Raw genomic sequence first — 18,529 nt, 5'->3', positions numbered from 1 at the left:
CATTACATTCAAACTTTTCCTCTCTGCTACACCCATATTCCATGTTTCAGCCCCATATAACGCAGTCGGTACCACAACACCTTCATACAGCCTTCTCTTTACATCCATTCTAAGCGAACGACATCTAAACACTTTTTTCATTCCTCCCAGCACCTTTCCTACTTCATTTATTCTAAACTTCACTTCTGCATCTATTCTTCCATCCACAGCACAAAAAAAAAAAAAAAAAAAAAAAAAAAAAAAAAGAGGGATAACTTGTATAGCTTGGCAAACCCTTATAACATTCATTGGACTCGTCTCTCTCTCTCTCTCTCTGCTTTCGTTGTTGCGTTGGCTCGATGTTAAAGGCGCCTTTTATGTCTTACTGGCGGCGGTGTTGTACAGGGTAGTGGGGTGCATAGCGAGAGTGAGAGACTAACTAGGAGAGTGTCAGCGTGGTGGAGACCAAGGATGACAGTGAGGAAATGACATCGGAATAAATGAAAGAAAAGTGGGTGCCGAATGCTAATCGCCCGCCAGAATATGCTGTTGGCCAAGTCCAAGACTTTGGCCACATCTTGATACCCTGAAGGTTTGATGTTGATAGCTGAAGCCGTTCATGAGATGTAATGGTGACACACACACACACACACACACACACACAGAGGAGGGCAAAAACATTATCGCTTCGCCAGTTTATTACTGGAGAGAAAGAGAGAGTGAGAGAGAGAGGTGTGGGGGAGGGAGAGAAGGTAAATTAAGGAGGCAAAACAAGGGAGGTAGGGATGGACGGGGAAAAACGTAACTAGGTACAGAGAAAGGCAGTTGAGGAAGCAGGTAGTGACGTAGGAGGGAAGACAGGCAGGGAAGAAGGCAGGTAGGTAAGCAGGTGGAAAGTGAGAGGCAGGCAGGCAGTAGGTAGGCAGTAGGTGGACAGTAGGTAGGCAAGTAGGCAGGCAGTAGGTAGGCAAGTAGGTAGGCAGTAGGTGGACAGTAGGTGAGCAATAGGTAGGCAGTAGGTAGGCAAGTAGGTAGGCAGTAGGTGGGCAGGTAGCAGGTAGGGAAGAAAGGCAGACAGGTAAGCAGGAAGTGTAAGGCAGAGTGATTGGCAGGTAGATAGTCAGGTAGGTAGGATGAAAAAGACAGGTAGATGGATAGATAGATGGATAGATATTTACTGACCACGAAAACAAATGCACAGAATGATGAGGTAACCAGCAGTCTATACCCTCCATTTATCTATCTGGGAGTTACCATCCACTCACTTAATGTAGTGATACATTTATTTGATAGATACATATAGATAGTTGCAAGAACAGATCAAAAGTTTATCAAAAGGCATTAATATTGATTTTCTCCACCTGAGTGTCTACTATCCTATCTACCTATCTCCTAGGTACCATCCACTCACCAGATGTAATGACGTTCATCAGGGAGATACACATACCGGTAGTTAGATGAAGAAATAGATTAAAGTTTATTAAAAGACATTGATATATATTTTCTCGACCTGTCTGTCTACTTACATATCTGTCTATCAAGTACGTACCATCCACTCACCCGATGTAGTGATAGATTTATTAGGTATTGTACATACAGACAGTTACAGAAATAGATTAAAAGTTGTTTAAAAGTTATTAATATTCATCTTCTCTACCTTTCTTCCTACCTACCTATTTGTCTATCAAGTAGGTACCATCCACTCACCAGATGTAGTGACAGATTTATTAACATCCCCCAGTCCCGAGGTATTTTCGATTTTTTTTTTTTTTGGCTAAAACCTTCGCTTTTGGTGAGAAACATCGAAAATTCATAGAGAAATCGCTCACCTGAGGTTTAAAGTGCCCATTCCAGGTAGGAGTTCCTCCTTACCTGAGTGGGTTTTCTAACATGCTGGCACCAAAGAAAACGAGTTCTATGGGAGGGTAACTATTTTATCCACTCATAAACGGTATTTATTTATTTACTTGGTACGAATGTATATGTAGTATGACAGTATATTGGTTTTCAAGCAGTAATAAAGGCATTATAAGCATTGTTTCACTCACTAACTAATCACCATACCTGACCTATTTTTGCCACACTAACTGATCATTATTTCTGGCTGTTTCTTCTTCTAATGCTATGTAAACATTGTCCTCCACATTGTCATCGATTGGGGAATCACTCTGGCCCTGAATAACTTTACTAGCCAGGTCACTGGTAACAGGTCCTTTGCCAAGACAATGGCATGAGGGGGGGAGGGGGGAGGTTATGCAGTGTAAGGCATTGTCCCTGCTTGGTATCTTGTACAGGAATAGAGGAAGGTGTCCCGTGTATACATACGAAAAATCACGTGCGAAAACTGAAAATTGTGCAAATTAGGTACTTTGCAATTGCACGACGTACTGGTACGTCGCCGGGACTGGCAAATGCAAATCGTGGTGACGTACCCATACGTCGTTGGGACGGGGCGGGTTAAAGACAGCTATAAGTACTTGCAAAAATAGCTGATTAAAAGGCATCAATATTTATTTTATCTAAATATCTACCTAAAAATTTATCTGTCTAGTAGGCACCATCCAGCCACCCGATGTGGTGATATATGTATTAGATAATTAAATAGTTGCAAAAACAGATAAAAAGTACTGATTAAAAGCTAACAATATTTATTATATCTACCTGTCAGCCAGCCTAAGTATCTATCTATCTAGTAGGTGTCATCCACTCACTCGATGTAGTGACAGATTTGCTAGATAGCTATCTGTACATGGCCGCAAAAATAGATCAAAAGTTTATGAAAAGGCACCAGTATTTATTTTCAGTACCTGTCTGTCTATATAACTACCTGTCTATCAAGTAAGTACCATCCACTCACCTGATGTAGCCTAGAGATAGATTTATTAAGATACCCAAATTCAGATAGTTGCATAAATACATCAAAAGTTGATTCAAAGGCTTCAGTATTTATTTTCTCTACCTGTCTGTCTGTTTACCTTTCCGTCTATGAAATAGGTACCATCCACTCACTGGATGTAGCCTAGAGATAGATTTAAGATACATAAATTTAAATAGTTGCATAAATACATTAAAAGTTGATTCAAAGGCTTCAGTATTTATTTTCTCTACCTTTCTGTCTGTTTACCTTTCTGTCTATGAAGTATGTACCATCCACTCACCCAATGTAATGACAGATTTATTAGATAGATTCATATAGGCAGTCGCAAAAAATAAATAAATAAATAAAAGTTGATTAAAAGGACTCAATATATATTTTCTGTGCCGTATCTGTCTAGTAGGTACCATCCACTTACCCGATGTAGTGATATAACCGGTGTTTATTTGATATATACATACCTGTATAGATAGTTGCCTAAATAGATTGAAAGTTGATTAAAAGGCATCAATATTATCTGTTTGCCTGACTACCTACTTTTCTTTTAAACAGGTACCATCCACTCACCCGATTTAGTGATAGATAATAGATACATAAATATAGACAGCTGCAAAAATAATTTAAAAGTTGATTAAAAGGCATCAATATATATTTTTTTCTACCTGTCTCTCTACCTTCTGTACATCTACCTAGTAAGTACCATCCACTTACCCGATGAAGTGATAGATGTATTAGATAGATACATACCGGTATAGATAGTTGCAAAAATAAATAAAAAGTTGATTAAAGGCATCAATAATTAGGTAATTTACCGGTCTCTCTGTCTTCCTATCTATCGATCGTGTACGTATCATCCACTCACCCGATGTAGTGATAGTTTTATTTGATACGGTAGATACATACCTGTATAGATAGTTGCAAAAATAGATAAAAAGTTGATTAAAGGCATCAGTAATTATGTAATTTACCGGTCTCTCTGTCTTCCTATCTATCGATCGTGTACATGTCATCCACTCACCCGATGTAGTGATAGATTTATTAGATACGGTAGATACATACCTTTATAGATATGATAGTTGCAAAAGTAGATTAAAAGCTGAGTAATAGGCATCAGTGTTGATTTTCTAAACCTGTCTTTCTACCTTCCTTTCTGTCTATCCAGTAGGTACCATCCAGTCATCCGATGTAGTGACAATTATTTGATACCTGTATTTATTTTCAAAAGCAGATTAAAAGATGATTAAAATACATTACATTTTTTTCTCTACCTCTCAGTCTACGTACCTATCTACTGTATATATCTAGTAGGTACCATCCACTCATCCGATGTAGTGACAGATTTATTAGACAGATATGTATGCATCGTTGCAAAAAGAATAAAAGTTGATTAAGACATCAATATTTACTTTCTCTACTCTATGTATCTATCTCGTAGGTGCCATCCACTCACCTGATGTAGTCATATATTTATTAGCTAGATATTTATAGACAGTTGTAAAAATAGATTAAAAGTTGCTTAAAAGACATCTATAATTATTTTACCTACCTGTCTGTCTACCTATCTGTCTGTCTAGTAGCTACCATCCACTCACCCGATGTGGTGATAGATATATGACATACTAATAGATAATTGCAAAAAACATTAAAAGTTGATTAAAAGATATAAATCTACCTGATTACCTACCTATATGTCTATATAGTAGGTACCATGCACTCACCTGCTGTAGTGATAAATATACTAAGTAGATTAATACAGACTGTTGCAAAAATAGCTGAAAAGTAGATTGAATGGCATCAGTATTTATTTCTATGTATCTGTCTACCTACCGATCTCTGTAAAGTAGATACGATCCACTCATCCGATGTAGTGATAGATTTTTTTTTTTTTTTTTAGATAGGTACATATAAATGGTTGGAAAAATGGATTAAAAGTTGAATAAAAGGCATCAGTGTTTATTTTCTCTACTTGTCTGTCTACCTACTATCCATCTACTTAGTAGATATCATCCACTCATCCGATGTAGTGATCTGTTTACTAGACAGTTACCAACAGATAGTTCCAAAAATAGATAAAAAGATTATTAAAAGGCACTACAGATTTTTCCCTACCCCTGTGTCTAGGTGACATTTTTTTATTAGATACCATCCACTCATCCGATGAAGTGACAGATTTATTAGATATGATTAAAAGTTGATTAAAAGATATAAATTAGTTCTCTACCCTATCCATCTACATACTAGTTACCATCCACTCAACTAATGTAGTGATAGATTTATTAAATATTTATTGATACTTGGAAAATAGATTACAAGTTGTGTAAAAGGCATCGATATTTTTTTTTTTTTTACCTGTCTCTCCACCGTCATATCTATCAGTGTAATAGGTACCATCCACCCACACTATGTAGTGAAAGATTTAATGGACAGATACATGCGTATAGTCGCAAAAATAGATTATAAGTTGAGAAAAGGGCATCAAAATTTATTTTCTCATCTCTTTACACGTAACCTACCTATCTAGTAGATACCATCCACTCACCTGATGTTGAGATAAATATATTAGATGCATATAGATAGTGGCAGAATTAGCCTATATTAAAAGTTGATTAAAAGGCACTGGCATCAATATTTATTTTGTCTACCTGTCTGTCTGCCTACCTGTCTACCTATCTTGAAGGTACCATCCACTCACCCGATTGAGTGATAGATACATATAAATATTTGCAGTAATAGATTAAAAGTTAATTAAAAAGCATCAACATTTTCTCTCTACTTACCTTTCCATCTATCTACTAGGTACCATCCTTTCTTCCGATGTAGTGATAGATATATTAGGTTGGTACATACAGATAATTGCAAAAATAAATTTAAATTTAATTAAGTCATCAATATTTATTTTCTCTACCTGTCTGTCTACCTTCTGTCCATCTACCTGGTAGGTACCGTCCACTCACCCGATGTACTGATAGATTTATTGAATAGTTACATATAGTTGAAAAAAAAAAATGAGAAGGCATTAACATTTTTTTCTCTACAGCTGTCTACGTACCTATCTATCTAGTAGGTACCATCCACTCACCCGACGTAGTGACATTTATCAGATTTATACATATACATAATTGAAAAAATACTTTAAAGGTTAATTAAAAGGCATGAATATTTATCTACCTTATCTATTTATCTAGTACCATCCACACAGAGGATGTAGTGATAGATTTATTAGACTGGTACATGTAGATAGATACAAATATAGATTATAAGTTGATTAAAAGGCATCAATATTTACTGTATCTACCTATCTGTTTATCAAGTAGGTACCATCCATTCACCCGATGTAGTGATAGATTTAATAGATTGGTACATGTAGATAGATACAAATATCGATTAAAAGTTAATTAAGAAACATTAATATTTACTTTATCTACCCATCTGTTTATCAAGTAGGCTAGGTATCATCCATTCACCCGATGTAGTGATAGGTTTATTTGATAGATACCTATAGATAAATGCAAATATAGATTAAAAGTTGATTAAAAGGCATCAGTATTTATTTTCAGTTCCTGTCTCTATACCCTCCATTTATGTATCTGGGAGTTACCATCCACTCACCCAATGTAGTGATACATTTATTAGATAGATACATATAGATAGTTGCATGAACAGATTAAAAGTTAATCAGAAGGCATTAATGCTGATATTCTCTACTTGTCTGCTTACTATCCTACCTATCTAGGCTACCTGTAGGGGGAGGCGCTGGCTCAATCGGTAGAGAGGTGGCCTGCAGTCCTAATGGACCCAGGATCGAATCCCGGCTGGGGCAGGGAACAGTTTAAGGATTTGAATGTCATAAAATCAGACTTTACTGATCCACCAGAAGACCCGCCGACATGTCGTAAAAATACCCCCGCTAATACCAATACACCAGTCCTGTATGAGACAGCCCTAGCATGTATTCAATATGGACGGTGGGTGTTAGCGCCATAAAAATACCCCCGCTAATACCAATACACCAGTCCTGTATGAGACAGCCCTAGCATGTATTCAGTATGGGCGGTGGGTGTTAGTGCCATAAAAATACCCCGCTAATACCAATACACCAGTCCTGTATGAGACAGCCCTAGCATGTATTCAATATGGGCGGTGGGTGTTAGTGCCATAAAAATACCCCGCTAATACCAATACACCAGTCCTGTATGAGACAGCCCTAGCATGTATTCAATATGGGCGGTGGGTGTTAGTGCCATAAAAATACCCCGCTAATACCAATACACCAGTCCTGTATGAGACAGCCCTAGCATGTATTCAATATGGACGGTGGGTGTTAGTGCCATAAAAATACCCCCGCTAATACCACTACACCAGTCTTGTATGAGACAGCCCTAGCATGTATTCAATATGGACGGTGGGTGTTAGTGCCATAAAAATACCCCCGCTAATACCACTACACCAGTCCTGTATGAGACAGCCCTAGCATGTATTCAGTATGGACGGTGGGTGTTAGTGCCATAAAAATACCCCCGCTAATACCAATACACCAGTCCTGTATGAGACAGCCCTAGCATGTATTCAGTATGGACGGTGGGTGTTAGTGCCACAAAAATACCCCCGCTAATACCAATACACCAGTCCTGTATGAGACAGCCCTAGCATGTATTCAGTATGGACGGTGGGTGTTAGTGCCGAAGTGGTGACATGTAGAGGTGTATGGTATGTAGGAGGACTACTGGGCCTTGGCAGCAGGATGTGTAGCCTATGCCATGAGTCGAACACATATAAAAAAGAAAAAAAGGAGGCGAGGGAACTGACGGCATGACATGGACATTTGAAAGATAGATAGATAGATAGATTGACTGATAGGTGGATAAGTAGATAGATAGATAGATAGATAGATATGAGAAGATATACAGATACTAGATAGATAAAGAGAGATAGACGGACAGATAGATAGATAGTCAACATTTATATTAGAAGGAAGAAAAAAATTGGAATGGAAATTTTATAAGAAGGTATGACTTAAATCCATAGACAGATAAATAGCTGCAAATAGATAGATAAAATGCTCCAGATAGATAGATAGATAGATAGTAGATAGATGGATAGATAAATAGGTTGATAGGTAGAAGATAGATAGATAGATATAAAGCTGCAATAAATGGGGTGAGGGAGGTGGTGACGTGAGGGATAGATAGATACACAGATAGATAAATAGGTCCAGATAGATACAGATAGATAAATAGGTCCAGATAGATACACAGATAGATAAATAGGTCCAGATAGATACACAGATAGATAAATAGGTCCAGATAGATACACAGATAGATAAATAGGTCCAGATAGATACACAGATAGATAAATAGGTCCAGATAGATACACAGATAGATAAATAGGTCCAGATAGATACACAGATAGATAAATAGGTCCAGATAGATACACAGATAGATAAATAGGTCCAGATAGATACACAGATAGAAAAATAGGTCCAGATAGATACACAGATAGATAAATAGGTCCAGATAGATACACAGACAGAAGGGTGCAGATAGATAGAGGATAGATAAACTCACCAGGAGGAAAAGGGAGCTGGTGACATGGATGGGAAATTTTAACGGAAAGTAAGAAATAGATAAATAAATAGAGAGGTAGATAGATAGATAAAAACTGTATCTACCTACCTTCCTACCTACCTACCTACCTACCTTCTTACCTACCTACCTACCTTCCTACCTACCTACCTACCTACATACTACATCTATCCCTTTGTGTCTATTTATCTATCTAGTGTCCTGGACCAAGGGTGTCTGGACTCTATCTATTTATGTCTCCCTGGACCGTGTCTATCTGTCCATCTATCTACCTACCTACCTGTCTGTCTGTCTGTCTGTCTGTCCATCTATCTACCTACCTACCTACCTGTCTGTCTGTCTGTCTATTGATCTGTATGTCTCCATCTGTCTATCTATCTATCTGTCTATCTATCTAAGTCATATGTCTGTTCGTCATTGTCTTTCTCTGTGTATCTTTATCTATGTCTGCCTGCCTAGCAATCTATTTATCTATCTATCTATCTATCTGTATCAATCTATCTGTCTATCTACCTATCTATCTGTCTGTCTATCTGTCTATCTTGTAATCTATCAGTCAGTGTGGGCAATATGCTGAGGGCAGACTAACCCACACAAAACACATAGGTTCCCTGGCCTTCTATGGGTTGCTGTGGCTACACTTGGCTATACATTGGTTGTGGCTCATTTCCCTGGCCTTAAATGGCTTACCGCTAGTCTGGCTTTACTTGCCTTTACACTGGCTTACCTCACCGGCGCAGGCAAACATCTGCAGCGGCCACCCAGCCCACAAACCTCCTCTATTTGCCAGTACCTCGCCGTGGGAAGGACCCTGGTGAGGCGGTGTCTACCACAAGGATGCGCCGGTAAACTACACGTTGTACTGTACCTGTAGCAGCGCCACAGAACCATATACCTGTGGTCGACGGGTCTGCTCAGCCACACACACTAGGCAGGGGTAAGCAGCAACAACAACAACATCCTGGTGAGATTTATACACGCTGAGTCCAATGTAATGGTGGTGGTGGTAGTAGTAGTAGTAGTAGTAGTAGTTGTAGTAGCAATAGTAGCGTTGGTGGTAGTATTAGTAGTAGTAGTAGTACTGGTAATATTTGGTAGTAGTAGTTGCAGTGGATGGCCAAGTCAGTTAGATCTGAGGTGCTGTTTGACTGCTCCGTTTTTTTCATCGAGGCTAAGATGCACTAGACAGGTTGGTGGTTATTGGCTGACTGCAACATTACTTTATAATCCAGCATTATTAACTGACAATAAATACCTGAGGCGGAAATTTGGGTTAATAAATAGTTTTTGGACACGTTGCATTCAGCCAGTCATCATCAACCTGCCAAGTGCATCTTCGCCTCAATAAAAAAAAAAAAAAAAAAAAAAAAAAAACGGAGTATAGTAACCAAGAAGACTCATTGCTACCTGATAACTAAAGCTGGTTGAATGTTATGGCAGCAGGACTCAGTATTGCAGATGTCAAATTGGCCAGTTGCATCAGATGACAACAGACGCCTTGTGCAGCAGCAGGGAAAGGGTTAAGTGCAACCTCTATTATCACTGACCTATTGCAAAGGACGCGCCAACACTGCCAGAACTGCCTTTAACCGTCCAAACATTTCAAGGACACATTGCAAGGACAGCGGCGCCAAGTTGCAGGCGCTGACCGTTAACGGCAACTTCCTGAGATGTGTTTTGCTTTTAGTAGTCATTTGTTGGACGTATTTGTTTAATCTGGGTGTCCCGTAAGCATTTTCTTGCATTTCTGTCAAGTATAACTTCAGAATTCTCATCATTTGGCTTATTTTGCCATATCTACATCTTGTTTGCTCACCGGTAACAAGACTTTGAGGCAGAAATGGCGCCAGTCTCGAAGGAATGCTGTGGTGAGGATGCAGGGCCGTAGCATCGTCTTATTTAGCCTCTGAACTACGGTAAATAAGGTTCACAGAACCAATAATCTCCTTAAAGATAAATAAACTCTACCATTGTTTATTACAAGCACGTCAGAAATAATCAAGACATTACCTGTAAACATTCAAAGATTTAAAAAGTAAATCAGCGTTGCCAATGTTGAGTGATGGTACACCTGAAGGCAGCTGCCGCAGATGCAGTCTTTTAAAAGAAACGACCAACGTACACTACGATGGTGATATTTTCTACTTTATTTTTTTCTTTCCATTATGATCCTATCAAGTAAAATCTGTTGTATCATTTACTGATTTAAAACATGGGTAAAAAATTCGTGTAATATTGGTTTTAATCGTCATAAATTTAACTGGAGAAATCTCTGGCACAATGTTGCCTTGGTCACGTGACCCTTGAGACGCAGCGTTGCAGACCATCGGGCAGTCAGTCACCCCGCGGGTCAGGAAGTGGGAGGGTGTGTGTGTGTGCATAGCTCGTACTAACTTTGCGTTTCCCTTTTATTGGACGTTGGGGGCACGGTGGCTCAGTGGTAGAGGATCGGAGTCGTGATCGGGGGATTGCGAGTTCGAGCCTCGACCGGGACTGCCGTGCCGGGAGTGGTAGCGCGCTCCTGTAACCTAGCGGGGCTATATGGCCATAGTTGCCTAGCTCGGGGATTAAATCCCTTTTATTGGACGTTAGCGATTGTGTTTGCCGTGATGAATGGACAAACTGGATTACTGTGGAGGCGAGGCAAGTGGCACAAGTGCCGGAAAAAGGATACTATGCCTGGTATGGACACAGGGTGAGTTGAAATGTATTATTATTAGTATTAGTATTATTGTTGTTATTTTTTATTATTATTTGCTACAACTGCTGCTACTACTACTACTACTACTACTATTATTATTATTATTATTATTTATTATTTGCTACAACTGCTGCTGCTACTACTACTACTAGTACTACTACTACCACCAATGCTGCTGCCATTATTATTATTATTATCATTATTATTATTATAATATAATCTTTCCACATGACCTGCAAACAGGTCATCAGTTCACCTTTAATCTATCTTAAATCAAAGATAGATACATACGCCTAAGTCATTTTTCAGCCTACCTACCAAGACGAATGTGGACACGCATTTTGCCCACTACGTGCCATCCACTCACCCGATGTTGTAGATTTATTGGACAGATAGACAGGTGGAAGAGAAGGCTAGATAGATTAACTTTGAAATTGTAAAAAAAAAAAAATATTTTTTCCTTTCAGTCTGTCGTAGCTACCATCCACTCACCTGATGTAGTGATGGATTTATCGGATAGATAGACGCAAAAATAGATCAACCTTCAATCTGATGAGTAAGAATGATTTGAGTTTTCTTTGTCCATCCATGTCTATCTGTCTATCTATCTGTCTGTCTATCTGATGTAATGATAGATTTATTGGGTAGACAGATATGTAAAAATATATTAAAAGACAGCAATATTTTTTCTCTCTGTCTGTCTGTCTATTTAGTACATACCATCCACACACCAGATGTAGCGATATATGAATCGGAGGGATCAATAGATGCAAAAAAAGATTAAAACATGATTAATAGCAATTCTCTATCTATCTGTCTGTCTATCTAGTACGTACTATCCATTCACTTAATGTAGTGATAGATTTATTGGATATATAAATATATAGATAAATACATAAATACACTTTTTTCAATAAATGTCTGTCTGCCTGTCTGTCTGTCTGTCCATCCACCTCTAGTACGTACCATCCACTCACCTGATGTAGTGATATTTTTGGATAGATAGGTAGGTAGATGCAAAGACAGATAGATTACTTTTGAATTTGTTGAATCACTGATGTTGATTTTTTCACTATCTACGTCTGTCTATCTAGTACATACCATCCACTCACCTGATAAAGTTATAGATTTATTGCATAGATAAATAGGTGTAGTATGTAGATAGACAGGTAAATAGATAGACGGGTGCACTTGATGGATATATATATATATCCACCAACACCAGTACTTACCATCCACTCACCTGATGTAGTGATAGATTTATTGGATAGATAGATATATAGATAGATGCAAAAATGAATTAAAGACATCAATATAATTCTCTGTCTAGTACGTGCTATCCACTCACCAGATGTAGTGATAGATTTATTATATAGGTAGACAGATAGATGCAAAATAGATAAAAGGCCTCAACATTTTCTTCTGTATCAGTCTATAAGCATGTCTGTCTATCTAGTACAGTACATACCATCCACTTACTTGCTGTAGTGATAGATTTACTGGGTAGATAGATAGATGCAAAAGCATATTAAAGACATCAGTATTTTTTCTTTATCTCTGTCCAACTAGTGTATACCATCCACTCACCTGATGGAACTATAGCTTTATTGGATAGATAGATGCAAAAACAGATTAAAAGGCATCAGCAGTTCTCTCTCTCTCTCTCTCTCTCTCTCTCTGGTACATACCATCCACTCACCTGATGTAGTGGTAGATATATTGGATAGATGGACAGACACATACATACATAAATAGGTCAACTCGATAACGTGAATGTTTTGACACTGATTCTCTCTCTCTGGTACATACCATCCACTCACCTGATGTAGTGGTAGATATATTGGATAGATGGACAGACACATACATACATAAATAGGTCAACTCGATAACGTGAATGTTTTGACACTGATTCTCTCTCTCCGTCTATCCGTGTATCTATCAGTCTGTCTAGTGTATACCATCCACTCACCTTATGTAGTGATACCCGTAATTGACTGATAGAAAGACAGACATATAGATAGACAGATAGATACCGGTAGATAAAGATATATAGATAGGTAGGTAGGCAGGTAGACAGATAGACCAGGCTAGAAATAATAATAATAATAATAATAATAATAACCAGAGGCCACCCAAGGGGGGAATCACACCAGCCGATACATGTCTAGCGCGGCTTGGAATATGACCTTGACCTTGACCTACCTTCACCAGTTTCGAACTTGTAGATTTTCATCCCTACTACACACGTGTCAAATTCTGTGATGATATCTTGAGCGGTTGCGAAGTTATCGTAGTAAAAGACACACAGACATACACAGACAGACAAATTGAAAACAATACCAGCTTGGCCATCGCGGCTGGTAATGGTAATAGTAATCATCATCATCTGACCCTGTTTCATCCCTGAGTGGCATTACGTGAGCAATAAACCCCATCCACCTTCACCGGCTTAATCCGATTGGAGTGCTATAATTACCCACTAAACCACCAGGCGCCATAATTTGGTTATATGGTTACCACCCAGCGTAGTAAATGGCTTCCTGGTGTACAGGAAACCATTTGGCTTATCACTCAGTGCAGAGTCACCCACAGGCAGAAGGAAAGAAAGAAGGAAAGAGAGGAAAAAATACTCATATGAGAGCAGCACTACATCGAGTGAGTGGATGGTGAACGCCCCCACCTACCACTAAAATAATAATAATAATAATAATAATAATAATAATGATAATAATAATAATGATGATGACGATGATATACCATTTTTTCGTTATCTATGGTGTGGGTAGATGAACCAATACGTCCATACAGTCATACCGGTAGAGAGATTACTGTATATGTCATTTCACCGCAAAGGCATCAGATGTCGATTATTATTATTATTGAAACAGGGATGTGTCATGTCTCCATGGTTGTTCAATCTGTACATGGATGGGGTAATTAAAGAGGTACAAGGTAGGGTAGTGGATATTGGAGTGGCCCTGGTGAGAGAGGATAGTGTTTGGAAACTCCTTGTACTGTTGTTTGCAGATGATACTGTGTTGTTGAGTGAAGACGAAGGGGAGCTGCAAGGCTTGGTGGATGAGTTTGGGAGAGTGTGTAAGAAACGGAATCTAAAGGTGAATGTAGGGAAGAGTAAAGTGATGGGCTTTGAGAGAGGTGAAGTTAGTGAATGTACAGCGAGGTTGGATGGTGAGGAATTGGAAAATGTGAGTACGTTTAAGTACTTGGGTAGTGTGATGAGTAAGGATGGAGGTTTCGAGGGTGAAGTGCTTGAAAGGGTACAGCAGGGAAGAAAGGTTGCTGGTTCTTTGAAAGCAGTGATAAGAAACAGGGAAGTGAGCATGGAAGTGAAAAAGTTACTACATGACAGTATTGTGATACCAACTCTAACGTACGGAAGTGAAGCTTGGACGTTGTTGGAAGGACACAAGTCAAGAGTGAGAGCAGTGGAAATGAGTTATTTAAGAGGAGCCTGTGGAGTCACATGGAGAGACAGGCTGACGAATGAGGATATAAAGGAGCGTTGTGATGTAGATGTGGATGTGATAGGAAGCGTTATGAGGAACACACTGAGGTGGTTTGGCCATGTGGAGAGGATGGAGGGTGAAAGACTGACGAAGAGAGTGTATGTGAGTGAGGTGGAGGGGGGAAGAGGGAGGGGGAGGCCGAGGATGAGATGGAGGGATGGGGTGGAGAGGTATATGAGAGAGGGGGGTGTGAGTTGGGAGCAGGGCAGTGAAATGGCGGGGGACAGGGCGACTTGAAGGCGATTTGTTTGTGGCCACCCCAAACGGGATTGAGGCGTCTGGCAATAGATAGATAGATAGATTATTATTATTATTATTATTATTATTATTATTATTAGCAGTAATATTTGTATTATTATTGTTATTGTTATTATTATTATTATTATTATTATTACTATTAGTGCTAGTGTTGTTATTATTGATTATATTATTATTATTATTATTATTATTATTATTATTGAGAACTCCATACTCTGTGGAGTTCTTATTGATACTGTAGATATTATTTCTTTTTCTCTGGGGGGGGGGGTTAAAAGAATGCTGGCATTGCAACATCGTTCAAGATAGAGACTTGATATATTCAGCGGTGATGTATCTTGCTTGTATTCTTCTTTGGGTACATTTTCCTCCCTAGCACTAACGCCCTGTGTGTTGTATATTTCTTTTTTCCATTTCTGCCCTCCTGTACAGCCAAACTGCTGAATCGCTTGCTTTGCAAACTTTGCAATATGTACACTGGATCACAAAAGTATGGGTGCACAGGGGGTGCCATGCCTACCGAAAAGGTTGGAACAACTGCTGACATTACCAACGTGTTATTGTGTATCATCAGTGTCTGTCTATATACACATTACATTTGCTATATGTCTGCAAGAGGCTATTGCTGGTTGGCGATATATAACACCTGCCGACATATACACATTACATTTGCTATATGTCTGCAAGAGGCTATTGCTGGTTGGCGATATATAACACCTGCCGACATATAAGCATTACATTTGCTATATGTCTGCAAGAGGCTATTGCTGGTTGGCGATATATAACACCTGCCGACATATACACATTACATTTGCTATATGTCTGCAAGAGGCTATTGCTAGTTGGCGATATATAACACCTGCCGACATATACACATTACATTTGCTAGATGTCTGCAAGAGGCTATTGCTGGTTGGCGATATATAACACCTGTCGACATATAAACATTACATTTGCTATATGTCTGCAAGAGGCTATTGCTGGTTGGCGATATATAACACCTGCCGACATATAAACATTACATTTGCTATATGTCTGCAAGAGGCTATTGCTGGTTGGTGATATATAACACCTGCCGACATCAGGGCCACCAACGTGTGGCAGGTCGGATACCAGTATTTCAGTGACCTTCGTTCTGTGGTGCCAAATGTTTCACGCATGTTGTACACCGATACTTTTGTGCCCCAGTGTACACGTCGGCATAGGCTATACTAGTGCACCTGGGTATACTGGTGCACCTGGGTATACTAGTGCACCTGGGTATACTGGTGCACCTGGGTATACTGGTGCACCTGGGTATACTGGTGCACCTGGGTATGCTGGTGCACCTGGGTATACTAGTGCACCTGGGTATACTGGTGCACCTGGGTATACTGGTGCACCTGGGTATACCGGTGCACCTGGGTATACCGGTGCACCTGGGTATACTAGTGCACCTGGGTATACTGGTGCACCTGGGTATACTAGTGCACCTGGGTATACTGGTGCACCTGGGTATACTGGTGCACCTGGGTATACTAGTGCACCTGGGTATACTGATGCACCTGGGTATACTGGTGCACCTGGGTATACTGCACCTGGGTATACTAGTGCACCTGGGTATACTGGTGCACCTGGGTATACTGCACCTGGGTATACTGCACCTGGGTATACTGGTGCACCTGGGTATACTAGTGCACCTGGGTATACTGGTGCACCTGGGTATACTGGTGCACCTGGGTATACTGCACCTGGGTATACTGCACCTGGGTATACTGGTGTACCTGGGTATACTGGTGCACCTGGGTATACTGGTGCACCTGGGTATACTGGTGCACCTGGGTATACTAGTGCACCTGGGTATACTGGTGCACCTGGGTATACTAGTGCACCTGGGTATACTGGTGCACCTGGGTATACTGGTGTACCTGGGTATACTGGTGCACCTGGGTATACTGGTGCACCTGGGTATACTAGTGCACCTGGGTATACTGGTGCACCTGGGTATACTGGTGCACCTGGGTATACTAGTGCACCTGGGTATACTGGTGCACCTGGGTATACTGGTGCACCTGGGTATACTGCACCTGGGTATACTGGTGTACCTGGGTATACTGGTGCACCTGGGTATACTAGTGCACCTGGGTATACTGGTGCACCTGGGTATACTGGTGCATCTGGGTATACTGGTGCACCTGGGTATACTGGTGCACCTGGGTATACTAGTACACCTGGGTATACTAGTGCACCTGGGTATACTAGTGCACCTGGGTATACTGGTGCACCTGGGTATACTGGTGCACCTGGGTATACTGGTGCACCTGGGTATTGATACTGAGATCCAATAAATACTTTTTGAGGTATTGAGGAAATCAAAATGGCCGCTTCATGCCTGAAAGTGCTTAACCGGAAAGTACTTGGCCGATTTTGACCTAACTAGGTGGACATGTCGTGGGTCAGGAGTGAACAGGATTTACACAGTATCAATGACCTTGACCTTGATCTCTAGGTCACAGGTCCCACCCAAAGTGCCTTAATAACAGGTGTACAGTGATGACAAAAGTATTTTAGCTGCAATGTCGAGTTCTTGGAATATGGCGTCAACAACGACAGAATTATTATTATTATTATTATTATTATTATTATTACTATTATTATTATTCTTATTATTATTATTAGCGTTGTAAAGGGTTCCCTAGGTAACAGGAAACCATTAGGCTTGTCACTCAGTGTAGAGTTACCTAAAGAATAGCACTACATCGTCACTTCACTCATATACACTCTTCTAGTCAGTCTCTTATTCTCCAGCTCTCCATTCCATCCCTCCACCTCATCCTTGGTCTCCCCCTCCCTCTCTCCCCCTCCACCTCACTCACATACACTCTCCTAGTCAGTCTCTCATCCTCCATCCTCTCCACCTGGCCAAACCATCTCAGTGTATTTCTCTTAACACTTTCAGTTACATCCACAGCAACACAACACTCCTTTACTTCCTCATTTGTCTGTCTGTCTCTCCATGTGTCTGTCTGTCTCTCCATGTGTCTGTCTGTCTGTCTCTCCATGTGTCTGTCTGTCTCCATGTGTCTGTCTGTCTGTCTCTCCATGTGTCTGTCTGTCTGTCTCTCCATGTGTCTGTCTGTCTCCATGTGTCTGTCTGTCTGTCTCTCCATGTGTCTGTCTGTCTCCATGTGTCTGTCTGTCTGTCTCCATGTGTCTGTCTGTCTGTCTCTCCATGTGTCTGTCTGTCTCCATGTGTCTGTCTGTCTGTCTCTCCATGTGTCTGTCTGTCTCCATGTGTCTGTCTGTCTCCATGTGTCTGTCTGTCTGTCTCCATGTGTCTGTCTGTCTGTCTCTCCATGTGTCTGTCTGTCTCCATGTGTCTGTCTGTCTGTCTCCATGTGTCTGTCTGTCTGTCTCTCCATGTCTCTGTCTGTCTGTCTCCATGTGTCTGTCTGTCTGTCTCTCCATGTGTCTGTCTGTCTGTCTCCATGTGTCTGTCTGTCTGTCTCTCCATGTCTCTGTCTGTCTGTCTCCATGTGTCTGTCTGTCTGTCTCTCCATGTGTCTGTCTGTCTGTCTCCATGTGTCTGTCTGTCTGTCTCTCCATGCGTCTGTCTGTCTCTCCATGT

Source organism: Coenobita brevimanus, chromosome 91 (assembly GCF_032717465.1).
Source record: "Coenobita brevimanus isolate Jiangsu-jjx chromosome 91, ASM3271746v2, whole genome shotgun sequence".
NCBI classification, from domain to species: domain Eukaryota; kingdom Metazoa; phylum Arthropoda; class Malacostraca; order Decapoda; family Coenobitidae; genus Coenobita; species Coenobita brevimanus.
This window is presented reverse-complemented; position numbering follows the sequence as displayed.